The sequence below is a fragment of the Podarcis erhardii genome (genome assembly GCF_964252035.2).
Source record: "Podarcis erhardii genome assembly, chromosome: 2".
Lineage (NCBI taxonomy): Eukaryota > Metazoa > Chordata > Lepidosauria > Squamata > Lacertidae > Podarcis > Podarcis erhardii.
The window spans coordinates 53,569,373-53,591,188 of record NC_138498.1 but is presented as its reverse complement, the minus strand read 5'-3'; the positions used below and the strand labels follow the sequence as shown (position 1 = coordinate 53,591,188).

Genomic DNA, 21,816 nt, shown 5'->3' with positions numbered 1-21,816 from the left:
TCTCCCTAACTGCAGAGACTTCAATGGCATTTTGTTAAACATTTCAATAGTAATAGCTATCTTTAGGGTGATCTGGGCCTGGTTCATAAGTTGATCCTCTGGTCAAAAAAGGAGGGGGCATAATTTTTCCTAACTCCCCACACCATTCCCAAGGATTGCCCAACCCCCAGGACCAGGTTTTCAATGGTTACAATGGGCTGCTAGGGGAAAGAGGAGACAGAAACCCCCCATGCTGCACCCTTGAATTTGATTCCATTTGCAGAAGGAAAGTTAGGACCTAAGGCTATGAGCTGGGTCTAGTTGCACCTAGTTCTCATTGAAATCCATGGGGCTTAAGTGATGACTGACTTTTCCCACTGATGTCAATGGGATTCATGAGCAACTGACTCAGAGCACAGAATAAGTTGCATTGACTTCAGTGAGATCTTTTCTAGGTCTATTTCCCCAGGTATAGGATTACAGTCTTAGGGCAGGAGTCTCTCTAGTGGACTTCTGCGCATGGACTTCTGCTAGTGCAAAGGGATTTTCCTCACCTCCTCTGCTTGTGGGATCTGAAATTGCCTTGGGGAGGGGGGCATGAGAGAACCCCCAGAACAATGTGCTGCGGGGGGGGGGGGAGCTCCATCTGGCAAGTGGAAAAAACTTGCCATAGTGCAATGCTGAATTCCACCTAGTCTGTATCCAGTCCAATCCAATCCAACTCTACGTTTTCATTTTAGAATTACACTGGCATAATGCAAAATGCCATTTTTTGCAAAGTCACACAGAGCTGTTATGATATGTTAGCTTCTATGGCAATCTAGTCAGCCCAGCTCCAAAGCTGGTCAATCAGTTCATTTAACATTAAACTGAGGCAGCAGCTTTGGATGAATCCAGTTCAAAAGCAAGAGTAGTGGTGAAACCGAGATCTGGAAATAAAGTGCAGTGGTTCAGAAGGCAGGGATTTCTCAGTGGTGGCACCATGTTTATGCAACTCCCAGTACAGATCTGGATGTACTCCATATTATATTTCTTTGGCATCTGCTTAATACTATTTATTTTCACAGGGCTCCAGGGTCTAGCAGGAGTGGCCCTATTTATCTAAGTGCATCACTGATTGCCATATGCTACTGTTATTTTATTGCCAAAAAATGGCTTTAATTTCGCTTTGTGGAATGCAATGACCCTATTTTCATCAGAGAAATGTTGGAGGGTATGGAATAGCACAGCAACCCAAATGGCTTCCATGCTCTCATGGGAAAAAATGAGATGCCTCGTTTTGGGGGGGACATCCCGGGGTATGTTATTGTAAAGATTACAGTTAAATAATACATGGGAAGCCCTTTGGACACTTGAAAGCACTATACACATGTTAAGTATTATTATTAACTTTACAAGTCACAGAGCTGCTTCGTAGACGGTGCCTACCTTGATGTGCTTTTTTTTATTAAACCAAATAACTTATATTTCATATACTTTTATAGTGCGTGCAGCAAAGCAAGGGAGCACCTATTCAATCAGCTAGGTAGGTGTTTAATACATGCACTCCTTGCCTTCTGCCTAACTAAGCTCCTCAAAGCGACTTAGCAAAGTGTGCCTGTTGCTCTTACATTAATTAACCTGGTCTGCTTTGCTGCTCTTCAGCAGCCTCAGGGGGGCTGGCTGTTCATCAAGCAGTCAGCGATGACTCTGCCCTCCTGATGCCCCTAGAAAGCGGCAAAAGCCGGGCAGCTACCTGCTGTCCCTTCATCAGCAGCTTTGAAACGGCAGGCCCTGGGGATCAATGAGCAGCTTTCCAGCGCCTGCTGCGAACGAGGCAAACTTGAAGTAATTGAGAAGGGTTGCAATCCAGACACATTCTTTGAGCAGATCCAAAGGGCTGCACATACCAAATACGACGTCTGCTCTTTTCTATTTTTTTTTATTCAGATAAATGTAACCCTCTTTGCAGTACAGAGGGCTCCAAATGTCTAATAAAAATAACCCTTAAGTTGCGTTTGACCTCCGCTATTCCATATTTCATACTGCTTTTTTAAAAAAACACTCCTAATATTTTTCAAAGGGCTTTGCTATCCACAGGGCGGTGGGGTGGGGGCTTGGGGGAGCGAGCTGCTGCTGTTCAAATGAAAAAAAGGTCAAAACACCCGGCTGGGTGTGTGTGTGAAACGGAGTCACCCGCTTCCCTGAAATGTGGCAACAATTTATATATCTAAAAAGTTTATTTTTACAATGTTCTTGGTGGAGGAGAATCATCTGGAGGACGTTTTTAAAACAAATCCTAATTTTGAAAGCGTAAGAATCTTTGGGGATGAAATAAGGATGTACTCATTTGTTCCAAAACTGTTTCTCCCTCCCGCATGTTTAATAAATGGCAAGAAATTGTGGCTTGGTGTTTTCAGACTCATGCGTGCGTGATGTGCCCTTGAGGGCATTGGTTCAAATCCTTCTGCTGTGATAAGGGGGAGCTGATGGTTTGGGGTAAGGGGAGGGGCTATAGCTCAGTGGAGGAACAAACATGTTGCATGCAGAAGGTCCTGGGTTTACTTTTAATTTTCAGTTTAAAAGAGTCTTGGGTAGTAAGATTAGCAGCTATGACTTCCTGATGCCGTGTCAGTCAGAGCACCTATATACTGAGACCAACAGACCAGTGGAATGACTCAAAGTAGGCCAATTTCTGCTGGACATAGAATAAAGGCCTGTTCAGTGTAGTGGTTAGAGTGTTGGACTAGGACCTGGGAGACCAGGGTTCTAATCTCCACTCAGCTATGACACTCAGTGGGTGACCTTCAGCCAGAACTTTCCCCTCAGCCTAGCAAAAATCAGGAGGCAGAAAACCATGTATGGTACATTGAGCTCCTTGGAGGAAAGGTAGGATAGAGCTGTAATAATAATAATAATAATAACAATAACAACAACATATGGCATTAAGGTGGAAATGAACAGGTTACCTGCAAAGGAGGAAGAAAAATCTCCACACGCTTCCTTATTTTCTCCTCAGAAAGATATCCAGGAATTGCTTGCAGCTCCTTCTTCCTAAACTTGCCTGGATAGGAAAAACTGGCTCCAAGTATTCAGTCTCAGGCTTTGTAGATGTCTCTTCATCAATTCATCTTCACAGCAAACATTTCCACAGCCGCCTCCAACGCTCTGAGGTACCAAAAGAAGGTTATTCAGCAAGGTTATTTGATAATCTCCCAGGCGATATTTGCAACAATTCCCCTGGATGCATTTCCCCCCCTGCTCAGTAGATCTCCTGGGAGAAAAGAGTGTCTCCAGATAAGCTTGATGGTAATGGAGTCGAACAATGTCCCTGAGGTAATAATAATAATAATAATAGCTGTGGCTTTGGCGTCCAAAATCTGCTTCCTTGAATAAATAAGCTGCCTTTGCCCATCTGAGAATGATTTTTGCCAGGGAAATTTCTACAGTTTCAGCATATCTACCTTCTCTTCTGAACACAGTATTTGGCTTAGCTCTGCTTTAACATCCTGTTTCGCCTCGAAACAAACACTACTGTGTTGGCTCAGGCCTTCTCTCCCCGTCCAACAGTGAAGGCGGCAGGATGGGAATGGCTTTTGTTTTGGAAAGTCATGCTTTCACAGTACGTTGGGAAAGCAGCCCGAGAGCAAGCGATCCATTGGATCCTACAAAAACGACAGCCGTGTAATTCAATTCCATAATGCCGCGAGTTGTCTCTGTATCCCCTTAACAGACTTGGCAGAATGAGGACAATACCACAAGGGCCTCCAGGTCACTATCTGTGTGAATCATAAAGGATTATGCCAAAACCTTGTCTAAAGAATAAGTCTTGGAAAAAATTACTCAAGAGTTCCAGATGTTAAAATATCTGGGTGTGTTTGCTTTGTGTGTCAGTTCTCTGAGGTTTTTTAAGGTGAAATGCATTTAAATAATGGGAAGAAAGGAAGCTGGCCTCATTTAACGAATTCTCCTGTTTGTTGATAGTTTATTTGAGTGAATACAGCCTTAGCATATTTCTGGAGTATGATGTTGTAACTTGTAACTAAGAGCAGCAGCGTCTTCAAATATACTCGTTGGCTTTCAGAGAAAGTGAGAAGCGCAGTGACATAATACCACAGACTGAAATACAAACTAAGCCCACATGTGCAAATGTACAGTGGCTGCGAATACATCTCCCAAGGGTGAAGCAGGACTTTTCCTCCTGGCACTTGTAAGAAACACATCCAAGAGGTGAGAGAAGGGGAAGAAGGAGAGATGAGATCGTCCTTTTCCCTGCTTGCTTAGAGATGGGTGGATCTATCAGTTTCAGTTTCTCATTGTTTCTATCTTCATTTTAGTTGTCCACATTTCCACAGAAGTTTGCTGATTTTTGAAGAAGTCCTTGTGAAAATTCACCAGCACTGTAGGTGTAAATTTGTTCTAATATGTATGCATTTTCACTAATATATGCATTTGTTTGGTTTTTGTTTGGTTTTTTGGTTTTTTGCGCACATTACATGGCTAGAGAATTACAAAATTCAGATAAGTGTGGATTTTGAAAGATAGCTTTGTTTTGGTTCTTGTGATGTTTTGGAAAGTGCAAAATACTTTACCTTTACATGGGAAATAAATACACCCCCCCACCCTATTTCTACTCTTGTTGAGGTATATAAACTATCACCACTGGTATTCCCAGATGTGTTAATTGTTTTGAGAGGGAAGCGTGCAGAGGTAGGTGCTTTGTTAAGATCATATGGGCTTAGAAAACAATTATTTGCAGTTTTGGGGGGGAACAACTCAGATCCCTTCCAAGTCAAAAGGCGACAAGCTCACCCACCCAGAATTCAAAGCTGCCATTCTTTGATGAGGCATGTGCAACTAACTGAGAGAACAAAATAATCTTAAATTTAACAATGGTAATCCAAGTGGGCCATTCCAAGAAATGAGAATGAAAATAGACTGATGTGATGTGCATGGCCATGCTATGATCAATCTTTCCTACTTTTTTAATTGCTTTTAGTAAAAATATTTTTTTTTTATTTGTTAACAAAAAGTTGCAAACAAAACAAAAAGAAAGAAAACAAAAAATCAAAAATGTAAGCCATAAAGTGTTACAGGACAAAAGTACAAAGATGTGGCATTCCACCGGGACTGCATTATTTACCCACCCACAAGAGCAAATCCTCTCCAACTGGAACCCCAGAATTTGGTAGGTATTCTGTTTGGGGGGATGTCTGAAGGCATTCCCAGTCACACAGACCCCTTCAATTAATATGCTATGCCTTCTGCTTCAATGAAGTACCATGCCCTGTTCACCTTGCTTGATTTTGCCCAAAAAGGAAATTCAATGAAGTACCATGCCCTGTTCACCTTGCTTGATTTTGCCCAAAAAGGAAATTTACCTAAGTATAGTCTAGATTGGAGGTGCCAAAGAACAGGAAAAACAATGTACATGAATTATGAGCAAGATAAACGAGACCTACTGCTTTGAGAATGAATCAATATTGTAATTAAAACATCAAAGGCAGTTCAAATAAATCTGAGCTCTGCTTAGAAAGCAGATGCCAGGAACATCTTTTCCATTTTCGTGGTGTTCTCAGTTTGCTTTGTACACACCCATCACAGAGTGTCAATGCCCTGAAATTACCCAGCGTAAAGAGGGTATAGTGCATTTTGCTGCTGCTGCTACCACTGCCACCGCCACCCAAAGCCAGCTATGTTTCAAGTGTCTCATAAAACACAGAAGAAAAGAAACATGATAAATTAGGCATCCATCCCAAGTGGATGTTTTTCTATCCAAATTCAACCCCTAAAGGAATGTTACGCATAGATAAACAAAGGAAGAGAAAGGGTGGGGATATGTTAGAATGTAACATAACGCAAATTGCAAGTTATAAATGAAATCAAGTCACAACAACTTTGCCATTAACAATTTCCATATTTGGTGTGCTCTACAGTATCCAAATTTACCTTGTGGGTGAATCTACGGCTGTTGCAGCAGAATTTATCCAAGGTCTACCATTCACTTATTGTATCAAAAGTTGATTGCAAACTCAAGATGAGGTTGATGTGAATAGCCAACACAAGGGTGGGATGAATGACCAGCAAAAAAAATATATTGCTGGATCATTAGGAAGCTCAAGAATGTCTTTTCTAATAAAAAGGGAAGTATGCTTTGTCATAAATAGCTGCAAAGTGCTCTGTGTCCAAATCACAACCCAGGAAGAAAACAGGAGCAAATTGTTTCATAGCCCTTCCCAAGGCAACCCACCAAGTGGCAGATGCTAGGAGGCGAGGACTGGCGGAAAGTTGTTGGACAGTGTGCTCTGAGACCAGCCTTAGCATCAGCTCATGTACTTTCCTTGGGTGCAATGTAGGATGCTGAAGTAAGAGTTACCTCACAGTCCTGTTGGGTCTTGTCTTGTGCACAGAATGCAAGCAGGCTCCATATTTCCAGGCAGCAAAAATATCATTGGCCAGCCTTCAGGTGTCTATATGTTACTTTCCCACAAAAGTTGACAGTTACCTGCCAAAGAGTTTGGCCCTAATTCACACAATCCACAACACAATTGAGCTCAAGCCATGTGATTTTTTAATCACTGTATTCCCTCAAAGTCAACAGAACAAAGAAATAGAATTATCAGATGCCATAATTACAACAACAATGTTATACTCCATATATTATTATGTAGTAGAATTAACAACAAGAAAAAGTGCTGCTTAGAATATTTGAAAAGAAAAACAAACCTTTGCTGAGGCTGAACATATCTGATTAGGTGTTTTGTTTTTTTCATATTTCAGAGCCAACCACTGCTCTTATATCGCTAGATGGACCCAGCAAATGAGTCCACGTTTCCTGGAGATGAATCAATGTAACTGCACACATTTGTAAATGAGGTCATGGCAGTCACCCAGAGACAGCAACATGCTTGGAATCTGAAATGAAGGATTCTAATGCTCAGGAAGTAGAAGAGGCAGCCCCCAAAGGTGTCTGCAGACAAGCTCTCTTCACGATGCTAGCTTGTGCCTGACTTGATCAAATTATTTTTCGGGGTGGGGGGAGTTGTGAATGATTTGCTGTAAACTAGCAGGTTCCTAGAGGTCATGAACACAACGAGGAGTGAGGGTGGAGGATACACTGCTGCCATCAACCACAAGCAGCTGTTGCAGCAATGCCGGCTAAGCCAAAGTGACTTGTAATGAAGCATTCGGGGAATGTCTGCAATGTCTTAGCTTGGCCCATGCAAATGGTGGTTGTCCATTAATGTTGCATAGAATTGCCAGTAATTAGAACATCCCTGGTAGGCCACCAACATCATTAATGCCTGTTATGATTGTTTTATAAGTCTGAGGAGACAAATGCATTCCTGCATGACTCTAATGCTGCTGGAAGTGCTGCGCTCATAGCTTGGGCTACAACAGCTATGAAGAAGATTGTCTATCTGAGGAAGATGTCTCTCTAGAGCCACATCTTCCCTTCTTGCCCTTTCACGGTTGCATTATCCCCCCGAACCCAGCATCTTTTGAAATCAGCTCGCTAATATCTTATCTTTAATGGCCTTCTAAAAACAGACCAAAGGGGACTTTGCAAAGTCAAGACGGCAGTCATCACTTCACGTTTAACTGGCCAGCTCACTTGGCCCTCCTTAAAGGACGCAGAGTGCACAGCTCACAAGTCTGTGCGCCTTCTAAGAAACCTATCGCGCAACATGTAAAAATAAGAAGGTGTCTGCAAAATGAGAAGTGCTTCTTTGCTCAGACGTTACTGAATGTCTCCCTGGCATCTATTTTCAGCTTGGGGAAGCAAGTTAACAACATCCAATATTTGTGCTTAGGTCACAAAGGCAGGGTCAGCCTGGTCATTGGGAAGAACAAGGCAGCCATCTCCAGACGCAGATTCAGATGCCATGAAAGTGCAGCCAAGAGGAAGTTCCTTAATGTAGCATTAAAAGGTTCAATAAGCTGGAGTTAATTCTCACTGATTTCAAAGGGCAAGTGCTAATAGAAGTCCTTGACTTTGACAAGATTGTGCTTGGGTGTTTTGGCAAAAGGGGAAATTAATCAGGAATGTGTGAACCTGTCAATTTCAGATTCCCTCATTTTCCCATTGTTAGGTTCAGATCATCACATTTCCATTCCACATCAGCATGTTTTATTTACTTATTTTAAAGTCCTCATGAAAATTCTTCAGCATTTTAATGAATATTTCTCTAAATCAGTGGTTTCCAAACTCCCCACCTCCCCGATCCCTTGAAAATTGCTGACAGTCTTGGCAGACCACTTGATGATATATATTTTTTGCCCATTGTTGGAATTGTAAGCTGCTATATGGTTTTTAATTGTATTTTAATTGTTTCCTTTATTTCTTTTATTGTATTGTATTGCATTACAATTTGCATTCCATAAAATTCAAGTTATAATGCAATAAAATACAATAAAACAAAAGAAGTAATAAAAATACAATTTAAAATTTGGAAAAAATCAGGTTCTTTGACAGCATAGAGACACCCAATACTCAATTGTGAAAAGGAGTTTTTAAAAGAAAAATGAATATGTCATGTGCCAAACCCATGACATTTTTGTCATTTTGCTTTTATATGGCATAAGAAATACAAAATTTACTGTTGCAAACCCCCCAAACATTGTTGTAACACTTTGGATGATTTATAAAAATTGCCTGCTAATAAAACAGATTCAAGGGTGGCTATTTTCTTCTTCCAAGAATGAAGAAGAGAGCATAACTCTTTCTTATGTCCTTGCCTCTCCTTGGACAATAGTGTAAAAATAAAAAAAAAATGCCCTAAACTCCAAAAACAGGATAGTGTGTCTTTTTGTACTCTGTGAAGTATCATGGACATTGATGGTGCTATGTAAATAATAAGGACACTTTGTGTAAGTAGCAATTTGCCTCCTGCCAGGCATAGAATCAATGGGATGCTTGGACCAACCAGTAGTTTAAGGACATTATGTGAGCTTTCAGGCTCCATAGACTGCTTCTTCAGACAAAAAACCCAATGTTCATAATACAAAAGGTGGAGTGAAAGCACTTACATGCTCAGTTTGGTTTAGACAAAGAGCAGGAATAACTGCTTAATTAGGTTTCTCCATGGCCAAAAGTGTTGACGTCTTTCTGGTTCTCACACTGTAGAGCTGGAAGGATGCCCATGCAACACAATGGAGGAAAGGCATTAATCTACTTGTAAACTTGACTAGATTTTGGGCCAGCACAGCAAGCTTTGCAACGGTAGATGATAGGAAGAAGAAATGGGCAAATACACACCAGCACAACAGCCACCCTCCCAGTCCTATTCTCTGTGGAATTTTCCATCATTTTTATTTGAGTGAATCGCTTCTTCTTACTGAAAGTTTCCTTGTTTTATTTTTAGTATGAGCTACTTCTTTTTTTTATTTTCAGAGGGAAGATAATATCATCTCATTGATTCTTCATCTCTGCTTCTGTTGACCCTGCCAAAGAGATGCCAACAATTGGGATGGCTGGATGGTTAGTTATTTGCTATTACGCAGCTTAGCCACCAGATGTCTCTTTTCTTTATTGTATGTAAAACTAGAGGACTAAGCTCTCCTGAGATAGTTGGTAAGGGTTGTAAGGGAAAGGTGAGCTCTGACAATTTCTTCTTCATCATCATCATGCTTGTAATACAAAGGGTCAAGCAAATGCTTACATTCTATGTTTGATGTAGGCAAAGAACAGAAATGTGTAGTATTTAATCAAATTAAGTGCCATGGGAGTGTGTGTGTGTTTGGAGATGTTCCAAAATACATTAAGAAAACTTTTTATAGCATGGAAAGCCACTTTGGTGCCCTCCAGATGATTTGGGACTACAGCAATCCTCAGTGCCAGCTAGCATGGTCAAAGGCCAGGGGTGATGGGCACTGTAGTCCAGTAACATAAGAACACAAAAAGAGCCTGCTGGATCAGGCCAGCAGCCCATCTGGTCCAGCATCTTCTTCTCACAGGAACCAAACAGATGCCTGTGGAAAACCCACAAGCAGGACCGGAGGCATACCAAAGCTCCCTTGCGCTCTTGGCAAGGAGATAGATCAGAGCCCCTGTCTCATCCTTTGCATGCCTGGCAAGGTATGTTGTTGTTTAGTAGTTCAGTCATGTCCGACTCTTCGTGACCCCATGGACCAGAGCACACCAGGCACTTCTGTCTTCCACTGTCTCCCACAGTTTGGTCAAACTCATGCTGGTAGCTTTGAGAACACTGTCCAACCATCTCGTCCTCTGTCATCCCCTTCTTCTTGTGCCCTCAGTCTTTCCCAACATCAGGGTCTTTTCCAGGGAATCTTCTCTTCTCATGAGGTGGCCAAAGTATTGGAGCCTCAGCTTCACGATCTGTCCTTCTAGTGAGCACTTAGGGCTGATATCCTTAAGAATGGAGAGGTTTGATCTTCTTGCAGTCCATGGGACTCTCAAGAGTCTCCTCCAGCACCATAATTTAAAAGCATCAATTCTTCAGCAGTCAGCTTTCTTTATGGTCCAGCTCTCACTTCCATACATCACTACTGGGAAAACCATAGCTTTAACTATGCAGACCTTTGTTGGCAAGGTGATGTCTCTGCTTTTTAAGATGCTGTCTAGGTTTGTCATTGCTTTTCTCCCAAGAAGCAGGCGTCTTTTAAATTTGTGACTGCTGTCACCATCTGCAGTGATCATGGAGCCCAAGAAAGTAAAATCTCTCACTGCCTCCATTAAGCACCACCAAAGCTGGAAGAGTCCATGGGCCAGAATCTCAAAAGTTTGCTTTTCGCTGCCTTTCTCACTTCACCAATGGCTTCCTCTGTGCCTATGGGGCCAGGACTGCTCTGCTCCATCTCTCCTCATTCTCCTCCTTCATCTGTCTGCCTGCCTGCCTTTCTGCCTGCCTGCCTCCCTCCACTCACTACTTTCTTCTGCCAAGGAACCCAGAGGAGCCTGCACACCCTGCCTACCCTCCCAGAACAATGGAGGAGCAGCCCAGGGAGCGTGCAGAGGAGCAGACGGGCTCTTAGACTGAGGGTGCCATATGTCCGGACATTATCGGGATTTCAATTCAATTGGCCCTTAAAAACAAAAGCTCAACAATTTTGGTGGTTTCCTTAAAAAAAAAAGCTGAACAATATTGGGGTCTTCTTAAAGAAAGTTCAACAACTTTCAGGGTGTCCTGGTATTTACTGTTTGAAATATGGCAACCATATCTTAGCCAACCCCTAGGTATGCCCCTGAGCAGGACTTAAGCAGAAAACCACTCTCCCCATCTGCCGTTTCCAGCAACCGGTACTCAAAAACATTTCTGCTGCTGATCATGGAAGCAGAGTGTAGCCATCATGGCCAGTTGCCATGAAATGGAAGTACGGTACTATATTGGCTGTCCTCTGTTGTATAGAATCAATGAACAAGGATAGTCCTAAAGGCCAACTATCTATTGGACCCCATTGATTAATTTACAGATCTACCATTAAGCTCTTTAGATATCTCATCCTACTATTCTCACGTAAGAGGGATTCATTTAAAATAGGAGCCACAGCTTGAGATAATAGGCATCTGTCCACCTCCTCAAGTTCTTATAATTTAAGAACTGTGTTTTATACTCTTGTGTTTATCTCCCAGAGTTGATCGTAACATTATCTTGTTTTCATGCAAAGCAGCTAAGTGGAACTATAAATCATACATGCCAATTAGATACTATGAGACTAACAGCACAATTCTAACTATGTCTACTCAGAAGTAAGGCCTATTGAATTTGATGGGATTACTCACAGGTAAGTGGGAGATTAGGATTACAGTCCTACAGTGCTGCTAATACAATAGAATTACTGAAAATAAAGTATCAGATTTTCAAAGACATGTAGAACATGTATCCAATTTAGGCATGAACTCACATTAAGAGTTAAAGTAAGTGGAAACAGAATATTTCTTTTGTTTCAGTATTACCACCATAAAGCAGCAGCGGTCTAGTATGGGCTAGACGTATTTGAAGAAATGGCATTTTGTTATTTGGACGCCCCTTTAATGTACTTTGTAAACAACTGTATTTCCAGACTGATTATGGTTGAAATGCTGCAAGTTCATTTGACCTCCAGAGTTAAGTACATCCTTGGGCTACCACTTAACACAACACTTTGGGAATGTAAAGTCTTAGGGTGCCTTTGGCCTTTCTACCAGTTTCTTAATCTGCTTACAAGATCTCCTTGCACTTTGACCCTTTGGAAAAACGTTTGCTCCATGTAAATGGTGAGACTCTTAAGCTATTGTGTGGGAGCAATTATCAAGGCCTTAGAGATCTTGCAGGCAGGCTGTCCATATACCAGAGTTAAAGGGATGGTGTGGTGGAGATGAGAGGAGAGAGAGAAACGTTTTTACTCAGATAACTTTTTTTTTTACATACAGTACTGTATAAGCATTGTGCATGCTCAGCTTCACAAGCTACAGCATGGACCCTTGCCCCCAGGAGATTACAAACCACATTTTGACAGGGGGAGAGGCAGCAGAGGAAAGACTAGAGCAGGTGAGGCAAGTGAAGCAAAAAAGAAAGCAAAAAGGATTTGGTGAAAAAGAGTTGCTGCAGACAGCATGGAAAGGTTCACTGATAGAGGGGCCACTTATGCATTGCCCCCCACCCCCAAAATGGAATGCATCACCAAAAAAGAGCACTAAAGGTGGCATAGATTTGCATAACCTTAGCATGTGCTAATTTACATGCATCAATTCAAATGTATAATTACTATAATTTAAACAATTATCATAATCAATCTTTATTAACCACCTCCTACTGGTTGCATAAGGGACGAGGGTGGTGCTGTGGTCTAAACCACTGAGCCTAGGGCTCGCCGATCGGAAGATCGGCAGTTTGAATCCCTGCGACGGGGTGAGTTCCCATTGTACAGTCCCAGCTCCTGCCAACCTAGCAATTCGAAAGCACCTCAAAGTGCAAGTAGATAAATAGGTACCGCTCAGGCAGGAAGGTAAACGGTGTTTCCATGTTCGCCAGAAGTGGCTTAGTCATGCTGGCAACATGACCTGGAAAAACTGTCTGCAGACAAACGTTGGTTCTCTCAGCCAGTAAATCGGGATGAGTGCCACAACCCCAGAGTCATTTGCGACTGGACTTAACTGTCAGGCATCCTTTACCTTTTCTTACTGGTTCTATGGGTTGTTAGGGGAGGGGCAGTACCTCTGGTGGGGACACATTGTGCTCCTTCTGGGGTGGTTTGGTCCCCACCTTGCACTCAGCTCTCACCTGTGGCTCCTAGAAGCTGTCAGCATGTGACAGGGGACCCACCCTAGGAAATGGCTTCGACTGATTGGCTAAACCAGGTGAGGGTAGCTCATGGGTCTCAAACCCTCAGTAAGTTTTGGACTTCCTCTGCATGCGAAGATAGGCTCTAGGAGATTGAGCAGGCGAGACTAATAATGGGTCTAATGGTCAAGAAGGCAATTTCTGCACGTGCTGTAGAGGGAAGTGATGGGCAGATGGGACTTGTCAGTCTGGGAAGATAGCCCACCCAGGAGAAGGTAAACTCCTCTAAAGCAGATTTGGAGGTGGAATGGTGTTGCACAGGGGGAGGAAGGTGGGGGAAAGTCCCATTGCAGAAGTGTAAATCCTTGGGCTGATGGGATGCTTACATAGTGTTGCATTGGATAAAAGCCTAAGCTCCTATAGCAGTGGTCTATTGTGTGAGTGAGGAGTAAGAGGAAGAGCTTTCTATGATGTTTGATTCCTTCTAAGGCTGCTTTTAGACAGGTGTTTATTGTTGAATTCAGTAACAGTCAGCAGAGTGGAGTGGTGGGGCTTATCTGACCTCCCATCACCAGTGTCACTGCACCTTATGGCAGGAGCAAGATGCAAATCCACAGGCAGAATCATCTGGTATTCTTGCTTGGGCTTTTGCCCCATGCAGTCTCCTCACCACCTCCCACCTACTCAGAAGGGACACCAAAGATGGGAGGTGAGGTAAGCACTCATGGGACCAGTCCTCCTCATGCACGCAAGATTTTTTATTTTTTTGCAGAATCCACACAGTGTCATTGGCATAGCCCGACCCTTTAATCCAGAATTTCCTTTTCTGGGGATAATCAAATACATTAAAAAGATGGTTGCTTATGACCCATGCAATTTATGTGAAACGCACCTGAAAATTAAGCCCGCCCAATTTGTCAGAAGGGACACGGGTGGCACTGTGGGTAAAACCTCAGCGCCTAGGACTTGCTGATCGTATGATCGGCGGTTCAAATCCCCGTGGCAGGGTGAGCTCCCATCGTTCGGTCCCAGCTCCTGCCCACCTAGCAGTTCGAAAGCACCCTTAAGTGCAAGTAGATAAATAGGTACTGCTTTATAGCGGGAAGGTAAACGGCGTTTCCGTGTGCTGCGCTGGTGCTGGCTTGCCAGAGCAGCTTCGTCACGCTGGCCACGTGACCCGGAAGTGACCTCGGACAGCGCTGGCCCCCGGCCTCTTAAGTGAGATGGGCGCACAACCCCAGAGTCGGACACAACTGGCCCGTACGGGCAGGGGTACCTTTACCTTTACCTTTTAAAATTTGTCAGAACCTTAAATTCAGTGTGATAATGCAGGATAATCTTCACAGACAGCCTACTGATGGAATGTGGCCACACTGGTAGACAAATTCATGGAGGAGAAGGCTATTGACAGCTACTAGTCATGACTGGCTGTGCTCTGCCTCTACAGTTGGAGGCAGTGATGCTTCTGAATGCAAGCTGCTGGAAACCACAAAAGGGGAGTGTATTCTTGTGCTCAAATCTTGCTTGTGGGTTTCTCACAGGCATCTAGTTGGCCACTGTGAGACCAGAAGGCTGGGTTAGATGGGCCTGATATAGCAGGCTCTTCTTGTGTTCTGATAGTCTTACGAAAACATTTGATGTTATTAGTTGTCCCCCAACTTCCAGGTTCATGTCTCTACAATCATACCTTGGTTTACAGATGCTTCAGGTTGCATGTTTTTGGGTTACAGACTCGCCGAAACCCGGAAGTACCGGAACGGGCTACTTCTGGGTTTCAGCGCTTGCACATGCACAGAAGCACTAAATCGCGCTTTGCGCATGTGCAGAAGCACCAGATCGCGACCCGCACATACGCAGATGCAGTGCTGTAGGTTGCAAACACTGCGGGTTGCAAATGTGCCTCCTGCACGGATCACGTTCGCAACCCGAGCATCCATTGTATGTTGATCTACAACAGACATATTTTAAATATACAGTTGTATCTCAGAAGTCGAACGGAATCTGTTCCGGAAATCTGTTTGACTTCCAAAACATTTGGAAACCAAGGCACAGATTCCAATTGGCTGCAGGAAGCTCGTGCAGCCAATCGGAAGCCACGGAAGCTGTTCCGGATGTTTGGGTTCCAAAGAACATTCGCAAACTGGAACACTCACTTCTGGGTTTGTGGCATTTGGGAGCCAAAACGTTTAAGTCGCAAGGCATTCAGGATCCAAGGTACCTCTGTATATGCTGCAATGTATTGTGCTGATTGTTTCACATCTTTATATTGATAGGCAAGCATAGGTTTAAACAAGTTAACTGTCTCTGTTAGGATTTTATCAAGAAGTACATAGCATGGCTAAAAAAAACCCCAACACTTTAAAGCACAGAAATAACCCTGTTGCAGATGTAGCATTCATCTCAAATGTGTTAAACCGACATGGAATATTGAATGTGTTTTGCTTGGAGAAATGAAGAGAGTGGTGTTTGTTAGTGACAACAGAGGATGTGACTGCCTCTTTTGAGAGTACAATTTCTTTGTATCTTCAAACAGACTTACTTTAGTTTCTGCATCTACGGATATATTAGAGCCACACCTAGAAACCTGCTACCAGAAGGATGCAGACAAATTAGAACAAGAGCTGGAGAAATTATTAAACTGTTCAAAGGATGGTTTATGAGGAACTATGAAAAGAACAAAAAGCCCCCAAAACATTTAATTTGACTCATCTGGGTGAGCAAAAGATGTATAGGACTAATCCTACCATAAATCTCTGTGGGTCGGGGAAGGGAACTCTGGCTGATTTTAGGGTACGTGAGCTCTTTATTGCCCAACTCTATTGAATAGCCTGGGAGAAGGCAGCTTTTTCTGCCCACATACACTCTCTTTAAATTCCCTTTTAAAAAATCTTGCTTCTCATTTTTCACATCATTTTCTAGTGCTCCTGATTATGGAGGCAAAGTTGAAAGCATGATGGCATTCTAATCTAAAAGACTCAAAAGCAAGAGGGCGAAAATTAAAAACCACAGATTTACTACTGCTTTCAAAGTTCAGCTCATAATGCTAAGAAGTTGTCTCTGTATTTTAAATATTTGTGGTTCATAGATACAGACTAGACTCTTGCTTGCTTCAGCTCCCTGTGGAAAACTGGGGACCTGTCACACTAATCAGCATCCTTTGAATTATTTCTGGGAAATGCAGTGCGGATGCTAAAGGTGATGCAGAATGAGATACACATAGAAAGGCATCACCAAAGTATCTCCCTCTCTCCACAGTAGTGACCAGAGGGGGAATGACCACTGGGAGAAGTGCAGAAATAAGGAACGCAATGGTACATTTCTTGAGTTGCTCCTACCAATCAGAGCCTTGGACAATACATAGTCCTATGGACCACTGTTCTGATTCGGGGTAAGTTAGCTTCCTTTTAAAATGATAAATAAAATAAAACACAATTGCTTTCCCCACACTCTTGCCCATGAAGTGCAGTTGGGACCTAGTTGTCTTTTCCAGTTCTTTTGAATGTTAATTATCAAACAAGAACAAACAGCCAGATATAAATGGGGGGGGGGTTAACATCAACAACAGCAAAGATTTACTGCAAACAAATTCAGAAAGTGCATATACTCTTAAGGCTGTCAATCATTATAATCAGAAAAGTGGTCCACAAATTTCAGTCTGCAAACACTGACACCTGTTTTTCTACCCTGCTAGACTCTGCCTGGATTCAAAGTACCCGATTCTGATCGGCCCTCAACTATTAATTACAAGCAGAGGTTGCCAGAGCCCTGGCGATAAGCTATACTTATCCAGCTCCTCCTCATCTAACACCTGTTGGTTCTTGCTCATAGTGAAGAGTTTAGGGCAGATTCATAGGAAGGCATTACAACAGTAGTCTGCCCTGGGATGGAAAAAAAAATAACTTGAAAAATATTTCAAGTTGTGCTTGAAATATTTTATTAAACTTGGCTGTATGTGATTTTCAGGATAAGAAAACAAATATCACACGCTTCTCCAAGGGGGGCCTCATTTGAAATCTTTTTCACCTCCTTCCCCTTTTAAATATGGGCTTGTGGCACTTTGCTGCATATGAATGAGAGGCCCTAATGAATAGTAACCTGAAATTGAGGGATTTTCGTTATTGAAGGAAATTAACCTTGTTTAAAGGAAATGAGCATTCAGAGACTGAGTGGAAAGCTATAATTTAAATGATATCTGAAGCCAGTTTCTTTATTCAATGTGTCATTAAAACAGTGGGGGAAGTTTCACAGAACAGCCTCGGGGAACACTCAGAACCAATACCATGCCTTCCCGTGCAAGGCTCTAATATATTAATAAATTATGCTAATAAGAAACAAAGGAGCAGAGGAGACAAAGTCAAAGCATAGGACCCCTTTCAGCCTCAATTTGTAGCCAACCATGTGTAGGCTCCTGGGAGCCAAGTAACTACAGTCTTGTCTCCTTTAAAAGAAATAGCACCCCACTTTCTTTTTGTTTCCCAAAAGGTAACAACATCACCACAGAAAGAGAGAAAGGAAGAGAGAGAGTAGGGGGCTTTCTATAGTCAATATGCAGACAGGGCAGGGGAAATCAAATGGGACAATGTTTTCCAAGCTTTGCCGTTGAGCAACTCTCCAGCATATATTGAACAACAATGTAAGAATCATGAGCAGTACACTTTCACACTGTTCCCATTAGCCCCAGCTAGCATGATCATTGGGATTATAGGATCTTGTGTCCAACAATGTAGGAGGGGCAACATTTTGGCTAACCATGGTCTAAACCAGCACAACAGAAAATCTACTTTCATAGACATATTTTGCAATGCTTGCATTATTCCCCCTCCCCTGCCACATTTTTTTCTACAAACGACCTATTGATTTCTTCAGCATGGGTTATTCAGGTGTACACTGGACATCTTTAAAAATCTAGATGCTCACAGCGGACATTTAGGAACAGGGATTCTACCACGTTGATTTGTTTTCCTTTTACCAAACAAATGGAGTAAGAGGAAAACTATAAACAGCTCAGGAGCTTTTGTATGAAAAATAGGAAATGAAATAAAATATGTACCCCATTAGAACCCAGTTGTATGATACAGTGCAGGTATTTGGGGGTTCTTAGAGTTCTTAGAGACGGTGGTTGGCATCCACGGTCACTGCTGTGGACACAAGTCCTGGCTGCCTGTCTCCAGGCACTGCAGTCGTCTGCAAGGGATTCCCACATGTCACTTTTGCAGACATCTTTGTGACACAGAGTTGGCCTTCCAATGAGCCTGGTGCCTGCAGCCTGCTCCCTGTAGAGCATGTTGTGAGATTATTATGAGAAGGAATTTCTGGGGTTCTTTTTTTGACCCCTACCTTGGAAAAGAGGACAATCTTTGCCATGATTTTGTTGCAGTTGCCTCCACCACGCCACCAAATGATGCTAGGTCTGGATCATGGCAGACCATGCAAAATGTTGCTTGCTGGTGCACTTGCTGCTGTTTGCAACAGTGGCCGGGGGGGGGGGGAGAGACTTTGGAGAGAGGAGAAGGAAGATATCATGAGGCTGGTGGGAAGTGCCACTGCCAATAAACTGTAAGATAAATTTTCCTGCCCTTCCACAGAGGATACTGAGAGAGATGGTGTCCCCATCTCCCATTTCCTATCACCATTCCTCTGCATCCAATCAGTCCATGGCAACCCATGAAGGCAAGGAAGATGCCTTCAAGGACACCTTTCAACCAGCCAAACATGTTCGCAGGCACAGATCAGGGCTGGTGAGGATCATAGTTTAAGGAGCATCATTAGGCTCACATAGAGAGTCTCGGAGGTCAACATCCAGCCCACAAGACTGAGATTCCCTGGCTATGCAAAAATGACAAAGTAGATGCCAGGTGAGCATCTCTTCAGAGGATGTTCTTCAGACTAGCTGCCACAACAACAAAAAAGTCCTTGTCATGGTTATCACTCTCCTGCCTTCCAGTGTAAATGAGTAAGTAGTTCCTACAGTTCATACACTGTTTTGTAGCTCTCACAACTCCCTTTGAAAATAAGGTTCTCCAAGTCCAACAAAGACACGAGAAGGCTAAATGACAACTCCTTAAGGCCTGTTCCCTAGGCCCCACGTCTTTAAGCATGTGTCTATTTCTCCCGAATATTTGAATGCCTAGAAGGAATCACCAAGCATTCCTTTCTGTAGAAAAAGAAAACTGAAGAGGTGGGGCAGGGAATCATGATATGTTGTTTTGCAAAGATTTAAGACAGCAAAACAGGAGCAGTGGTCCATCTAGTCACTCAATATGAAGCGGTATCACCGTCATTTTTCACAGGAGGGCTCAGATACTGTCGATGGGGAGGGGGCAGTGAGGGAAAGTCAGGCTGGACAGCTTCAGATCAGTAAAGAGGTGGGGAAAATTTCATCTCCTCCAGGAAATAAGTTCAAGTGTGAAAAGTCCAATCCAATAGCTTGGAAATCTTGCACAGCAGGACTTAATGGAAATAGACGTCTAGGTAGCCTAGTGCAGCAGCCCAAATTCTCTTATTAGAAAATGTCGAAGGTGCAAGAAAGCCCACTCCGCATAGGTTTAATATCTCTAATAAGTGACCACCTTTTAGCCCCAGGAAAGGGATAGGTATTCATCTTCTTAAATTACTTTTAAAACCAATTTTTCTTCCTCCCCCCTCCCTTCCCCATCCCCCCTTTTTAAGCAAAAGGGGAGGGGTGAGAGTGGTGAAAGAAAACAGAGGCAACCCAGATGCCTTTCAGTGCTTTGATCAGTTTCTATGCAGACAGCCAGGCTGCCTCCTAGCACCTCTTTAACTACAGCTTGCCAGTAAGAAAATGAGCTGTTTTAACTCTGCAATTATAGTGCCTGCTGAATGCCTGTCATCACAGCAATAGGAACCTGATCTGAACTGTATATCCACTGGAGAGAGAATTACAGCAACCAGGGCAGAAAGTTAAATACCCCCTATGGCTGTGAAACTCACATAAATGAAAGAACCCACAGCCCCCCCCACCCCATCCCCCAATCCTCTCCCACCCTTCCCTACGCATCAGAGCAGCAGATATATAAAGCACAGGAAGATGATGATGGGGGCCCTTTTGAGCTAGCCAGGGGAATAAACACTCTGGAGATGTCCCCCTTTTGAGGGAGGGTTTCTCAGGCACATCTATTTCAAGTCAAGAGCATTGCTGGGGTGTCAGTAAAAAAGGCGTTTTTAACTGTGCAATCCCATGCACGTCTGTTCAGAAGTAAGCTCCACTTAGTTCAATGGGACTTGCTCCCAGGTGGATAGAATTGCAGTCTAAAAAGAAAAGAAGAAACCCCGAAGAGGTTTACATTGGTGTGTTTTGTAGGGAGGAAGGCAATTAAGACAATGCTCTTGCTTCTCAGTAGGAGCTCCTGAGGCTGATTTGAGGAGCTTTCATGTCGCCACACATGGAAGTGCTGGTGGTAGCATCCCCTCCCTTCTCCTCAGATGCTTTATTTTGGGACCCACCTTTTAAAGAGATTTCTTCCTCTCTGAAATGTGAAGGCCCCCCTCCTCGCTTTGACTATTATCTACATGTGGGGAACTGGGCCAAATGAAATATTGCCCTACCCCATTTAGAGACAAGAAAAGCAACCAGTAGGGAGGATTCGCAGTCCCTGTAGAACATTAGAGAAAGCCCCAGAATAATTAACCTTTCTGGTGCCTGTAAATTCGAAAGGGTTCCAACTTGGATAGTTTTTTTCTTCTTGAGCTCCCTTATGATTTGACTTAAAATAAATAAATAAATAAAACCCTCCTCGAAAAAATTGCCCTGAATGATATCAGCTCCCTGCATAGTCCAGCACTCATTATCTCCTTCCCCAGTTCCTGAGTAGATTTTCTTTTTTCAGCAGCCATAACAGCAAACACCTGAGTCCAGCTGGCTGAGAAATCGAGGCTAGGGAAGGAGAATTCGCTTGATTCTTGAGTCACTGGGGGGAAACCATGGCTTAGTGGTAGATCACCTGCTTTGCAGACAGAAGGTCCCAAGTTCAACTCTTGGCATCTCTAGTTAAAGCTGGGAAAGAAAGACTCCAGTCAGTGTAGATTATACAGTGCTAGATAGATCCAAGGTCTGACTTGGTATAAGGCAAGTCGCTGTGTTTATTTACATACTTTCCAGCTGCCCTGTGGACTGCCAGGTAGGGGTTGAAGGGTGAGGGATCTGATAAGAAGATGCTGGTGTACCACAGTGGTTAAGAGCACGAGCTGTGAGGCAGGAAGTTCCTCATTCAAACATTGCTACCAATCTCAGCTTTAAATAGAAAGGTGTTGTACTAAGCATATGGAAACTATACCTGACTCCTCTGTTCTCCAACCAGATTTGTGAAGTGGATCTTGATCACAAAGTTAGATACAGTGCTTTGTATGCTACAAGACCACAGGCCAGTTCAAAGCACAAACCCACAAAGGCACACAAACTCAGTACATCCTAAATAAATAATAAAACAACCTTTTCTGTAGCAGTTAGCTGATGAGCTGCAATTTTAAATGTTTATGTGGTTTTTATTGCAGATCTATCTATCTATAAATATATATCTGTTGTAAACTGCTTTTATATTTTCTTATGAAATTGTGGCATACATCTATTTTTTTAAAATAACATAAATGTTGCTGGTGGTGTGAGTATCATGTTAGA

At 42.9% G+C, this 21,816-nt stretch overlaps 1 long non-coding RNA gene across 5 annotated transcripts in view; it reads left to right on the top strand.

Annotated features, from left to right (window-relative positions):
* Nucleotides 1-3,010: 3,010 nt before the first annotated feature.
* Nucleotides 3,011-21,816, top strand: part of LOC309336450 — a 53,519-nt gene continuing 34,713 nt past the window's right edge. The window contains exons 1-4 of one of the 5 annotated variants that reach the window (XR_014153999.1): nucleotides 3,878-4,188; nucleotides 4,296-4,360; nucleotides 5,895-5,950; nucleotides 6,739-8,434. This is a non-coding gene — a long non-coding RNA (uncharacterized lncRNA). Of the gene's footprint in view, nucleotides 3,132-3,877; nucleotides 4,189-4,295; nucleotides 4,361-5,894; nucleotides 5,951-6,738; nucleotides 8,435-21,816 lie in introns of those variants that run through there. The other 4 variants (XR_014154000.1, XR_014153997.1, XR_014153998.1 and 1 more) reach the window with 4 other exon arrangements.